Genomic DNA, 5,700 nt, shown 5'->3' with positions numbered 1-5,700 from the left:
TCCTCCAGATCCTAGCCCATGTTGGCTTTCTTGTTTTGATGATGATTTACAAACAAATTACATCTAATATTGTTTGTCTAGTGTTTGTGTTTTATATTTATTCTAGGCAAACAATATGTTGGAGGATGAATAGAATCGAGCATTCATGATCAAATCCAATGGAGGTTGGCGGAATAGTAGAGTGAAGCTATGCAATTCAAGTTAAAGATTCAGTTCAAGCTTCATCCACAAGCGTACCAAGTCGAGCTTATTGAAGACCTATAGATTGGGTAATCTAGTTTAGGTTTATATTATGTGTGTTGATACTTTTAGCTCAATCACTTACACACATATAAGTTTTGGTTTCTTATATATATATATACAGTTATATATATATATATATATAATAAAGTTTTTACAAATAAATTCCAAAAAATGTTTATACATGTGGATAAGTTGTTTTGGTATTATAGATACGAAATAATAATTTTATTTATACACATCTCATTTGTTTCATATTCTATTGTATTTTCAAAAGTATTGTGTTTTTAGTTTATAGACTTAATATTCAATGTATACATCTTTTATTAAGTCTATAAAATTATTTTGTAAAGTTTTAAAATATGATTTAGCTAAAATATCAAAAACATGTGTTTTGTATTTTTATGTTTTGGACTAGTTTTGAAAAATGATAAGATTTTACTATTGGGAAGTGCAATTCTAAAAATTCCTTTTGTAACATGTTTATTATTATGTTTATAATCATTTTCCAAAGTTTTATATTTTTTTGAATTTGTTTGATATTTTTAAACAGGGTTTAAAAATCAGAAAACTACTTCAAAACCTATCATGTCATATATCAGTTTGCGGTCGACCGCCACGGTCGACCGCCACGGTCGACCGCCTAGAGTCCAAAAACTCAGGGTGTTTTTCAGAGGCTTGCGGTCGACCATGACGGTCGACCGGATGTAGTCCAGAGAGTTTCGCGGTCGATCATCACGATCAACCACCACGGTCGACCGACTAATATCTAGAGCCCAAAATAGTTTCTGGAGTTGCTCGCGGTCGACAGCGAAATTCCCATGGTCGACCGCCGATCGCCCAATGACTATATTTTGTACAGAATTAGATTTCTGATTTTTTGGGCTTTTTGGTCTTTTGTTTGGGGATTTGGCTATTGTTTTTCTCTTCCTGTATATACCCTCAAACCCCCCACTACCAGAGTAACCAGGAGAGTATTTTAAACAAGTTTAAAAAAGTTTTAATAAGGGTTTATGGTTGGTTTAAGTTTGTTTAAAAAGCTTTTAAGTATTTGAGAGTTTGTTTTGTGAAAATAATTTCACAAGAGCTTGAGGAAGATCATCCATTGGTGTTTGAGCATCCAACTCTTCTTCCTCTCTCTCTTGATTTATTGAGAAGTTTTCTAAACTCATATCTAGCTTTATATTTGCATATTTATTTGATTATTATTCATTAAATCTAGTTTTTGTATTGAGTTTAGATTTAATAAATCTTATTGTTACACACACCCACATAGAGCTTATTTTATTTACATTCATAGTATAATTTGGGTTGTGGGATTGTGACATTTAGTGTGAGCTTAATTGAGTTCTCGTCCATTGTAGAGAATAGCCAAAGTTGTATTTGTGTGTAAATTATGAGGTTCACTTTGTAATACACTTGTACACCGAGAGGAGTGTGTGGTGAGAGACGAGGTCACTACTACAAAAGCCCCTTATAGCAATGGTTCTAACCGTTGCTTATAGGCTTATTAGTAATGGTATAGACCGTTTCTAATACATTAACAACGGTTAAAACCGTTGCAAATAATCTGTTACTATTAAGGCTGTTGCAATTAGCTTATTACAACAATCTAAACCCGTTGCAAATATAACAACCGTTGCTATTAGATTAATTTTTATAAAATAATAAAAAATCCACATCAGCAAATCCTAACGGTTGCTATAGTTTATTAACAATAAAAGGCAATCATTACTATAAGATTTAATATTTATTTAAAAAAATATCCACATCAGCAAAATTCTAACCGTTGCTATAGGGTATTAAAAAGATATTTTCATCAAAATATTACTGCTTATTCTCACATCTAGCTGTAACAATGATATTCATCTATTTCTAATTATTTATTTCAATACATGATATCATTCAAATGAAACAAATAATTACCATCATAAATAAGAAATTAACTTAATCAATTAAAAAATAATATGTGTTTGATACAAGCTTTGTCGATAAATTCAATGAAGTAATAATCAACTATAAAACTTTGAGTTTAGACCATCTACAAGGTTCACAACTTCTCCACATTCTACAACTCTTAAGTGAAATGCAAATCTAACAAATAAAAACCTATTCAAAAACCTATGACAATAAAGCAATAAACCATGAATAATTAAACTTTGAATGATAAAAATCATGATGAGCCCATTAATTATCAAGATGAGTTCTTCCTTCATCGAGTCTTTCCCAATGCTTTGTCTCCTTCCAACTGATTCTATCCAATATATTCTTCCCTTCACCATCCATCACCTCACAACCTTCATCCTGCCACAAATAATGGAGACTTAGAAAAAGAAAAACGGAACATTTAAGCCTCAACAAATTAATATTCGATTTATTGTAGCAGCCAACAACAACAAACACTTTAATACATGAAGCAATTTAAACATGAATCAATTTAAAACATGATTCGGTTTACTGTAGTAACCGGTAGCAAACAATAATACAGGTCTCCTCAATGAGTAAAACACTAAATGATTCATGTTTTAAACTAGAAATTTAAAACATGGAAATTTTACTGTAGCAGCCAGCATCATACAGGGTGCTTGGCTGGGTCAGGAGGAGAAAACATGTACAACGCTTAGCTGGGTCAGGAGTAGAAAACATGTACAAGTCTACACTCTGGTAGAATGTAGAAATTGTTTTAAGGGTGGGTCAGAAGGAGAACGGGAGAGAAGGGGAAGAGTGGGATATGAAGCTTTCAAAACATAAATTTTGACTGGAGTTCAACAAAGGGATTAGTTAATTTAAAGTAACTCAAAAGGATTGCCCTTGAACATACTCAAAAAGAATGTCATTGAGCAATGATGGGATGTCACTGTTATTAATACAATTGTGCTCATTTTACATCGGCTGAAAATGTAATTAGGTAAAGAAAGATGACATGCATTATAGATATTATAGATATTACCTGAGAAAATGTATTTTAATACACATTAGTTCTGACCTATAGATAGACGAAATGACATTATAGAAAGCTATTATTTTTATTTGGAAATAATACAAATTAATAAAATGATATCTTGCATTTGAAGCCATTACAAGCATGCATTTAACGGATAGCATGCTAATCTAAGTAAGGAACTTGACCGTATAGCATGAGTTAGATATAACAATGGCTAAGCCTGATACTATGAATTAGGTGTGAGCATACAACTTGTCAAGCATAATCTTGCAGAATTGTCGGCTCTTGTTGGCACAATACCTTTGCATATTCAGCAAAATATTAATAAGTTTGAAGAGAACAATAAGCAAGCAAGTATAATTTCCTGTAGGACTTACTTCCTGGGCCTGAGCCGGGGTTGCGACCTTGCCAGTTCTAATAGCCCAAACTAGCTCATAAGCAACTACAACATTCTTCCAGTTTGATATCCGATCTGTGAAAGAATTTAGTGAACAACACTTTAGTCAGGAAAGGAGTATAGTTAACAAGTCTGTGATATAGATGAATACATATATGACTGTGACTGGATTTACTTCCGTATACAGGGGGGACTTCAACAGAGCAAACAAATTTAGGTTATAAAATCAAAAAAGTTGAGTAAAAACATCAAATTTTTGAAATAACCTGTATATAAGAATGGACTTTATATTTAATATCTTGATTTTAAAAGTCTTAACTATTTTACTTTCATTTTTGCTTCATTTGTAACTTTAATAGACACCTCATCGAATTGGCTAATATCAACAGCTAGAACTCTAAACTTAAAATGGATTTTAACTGCAGGTCTAAACTAGTTAGCAGAAGTTATATGGTGCCTGAAATAAGAAACAAAAATGGAATATGTTTACAATGGCATAGAACTTCAAAAACCTTATGAAAACATTTAAAAAAACACATGACATATATCAATAAATTCTTACAGAGGAATGCAATTTACGACATCTTCAAACGTCCTTAGCAATCTGTGAGGCCTTTGGTAAAGAAGGTGGTCAAGTGACAGAATCTTGCACAGGTTTTGAGCTCAAAGGAGGTTTCACAATTCCAACTCTAAGCCTTCGATATGTGCTAACCCTTTCGTTAGTAATCAAATTGGGATATTCGACTAGAATAGAAACCTAGAGAACGATGTGCCTCCTGAAAGTTCTAATAGAATGAAAAACAATGCAGACAGCTTTTTCCAATGTAAAATCAAGGCTATAAAAGAATATTATGTATTTTCTCTCAATATCCTCAAAGACTAAAACTTGAGAAAACCAATAAGGTCAGATTGAAAACAAGCATAATGCACCGTATCTTAAGAACTTGAATCAAATTACTTTACCAAAAGATATAACAAAACTTAAAAAGAAGTTATACTGCTTGGTAGAATCACGAGTACAAATGGATAATATACAATAAACACACAAAACATGTTAAAAAAATAAAGTAGCTACAAGAGGAGTACAAGATCATTTACTAGGCGTATAACAAGTTAAAGTAGCTAAATAAGGAGGACAATGACTTGATTACATGAGTTAAACTGGTGGTAGGATATGCTTTACGCTTACTCAAGCTTAGGAAGGGCAATTTACAGTTCAATCATCACATTTCATGCACTATCTAAATTACCCCAAAAATTCTCCACCAAAACATACATCTGGTTTTTATAAAGACTAAGCCATAACTTGACTGGTGCATACAATCAATAAATGCCTTTCTACACGTAAGATATAACTACAACATTTTAGACATGATTTAAGGTCACGAGAAATTTCTATAATGTATGACTAACAATCTCAACCTCAAAAAAATCTCCTTAATTTGGTGATATGATATTTAAAAGTGAAGACGTTGCGGGTTTATTTCATTAATTACCACTAGAATAAAAAGGCCAATGAAATAATTCAGCATTCTAAATAATACATACAATTATTATCAACAATCTCACTAGCACAAACTTTTGTTAAGATTATACCATGAGCAAGAGTTTAGTGGCAACAAAAACATAAATTTAAATGACATTTCTAATAAAATTAGCCAAAAATTGCTCTAAAATCAATCAAAAAAATACCTGAGCTCTAATGAAAACAGAGAGCGCAAAAGTGGAGAACTAGCCAATGTAAATCTCGTTCTCATCTATGTACCCAATGTTAGGTTGGACCGCAGCATGATCCTTTGCAGTAATCAACCGATTCGTCGCCGAACTGAGTAAAATCAGAAAAAAATAATCAACAAATGAAACCCTAAATCAAAAGAAATCAATCAAAGAATGTTATATTCATGCCATTTTCTTGGGATGTAGATATCGATGACGGTTCCTTCTTTGTTCTGCATCTTTACTCCTGGATTCAGAAGAAAATCGAATTGTTAGGAAAAAAAGGTTGAAATTTTATGTCAAAAATAAAAGGAAAAAGAGAAATTTGGAGCCTCACGAGGGCGGGACTTGAGAGTCGACGGCGGTTTAGAAGTCTTCGTTTTGCTTCGAGAGGAAAAAGGAG

At 32.4% G+C, this 5,700-nt stretch overlaps 1 long non-coding RNA gene across 1 annotated transcript; it reads right to left on the bottom strand.

Moving 5' to 3' along the window:
- LOC109826314 lies at window positions 2,172-5,480 on the bottom strand. The gene is made up of 3 exons (XR_002243273.1): window positions 5,274-5,480; window positions 3,562-3,656; window positions 2,172-2,544 (listed from the first exon to the last, which is right to left on the bottom strand). It is a non-coding gene; the product is annotated as an uncharacterized LOC109826314 (long non-coding RNA).

This window comes from Asparagus officinalis, chromosome 10, assembly GCF_001876935.1.
Source record: "Asparagus officinalis chromosome 10, Aspof.V1, whole genome shotgun sequence".
Classification (NCBI taxonomy): domain Eukaryota; kingdom Viridiplantae; phylum Streptophyta; class Magnoliopsida; order Asparagales; family Asparagaceae; genus Asparagus; species Asparagus officinalis.
The sequence above is the reverse complement of the archived record's forward strand: the minus strand, read 5'-3'. Positions and strand labels throughout refer to the sequence as shown.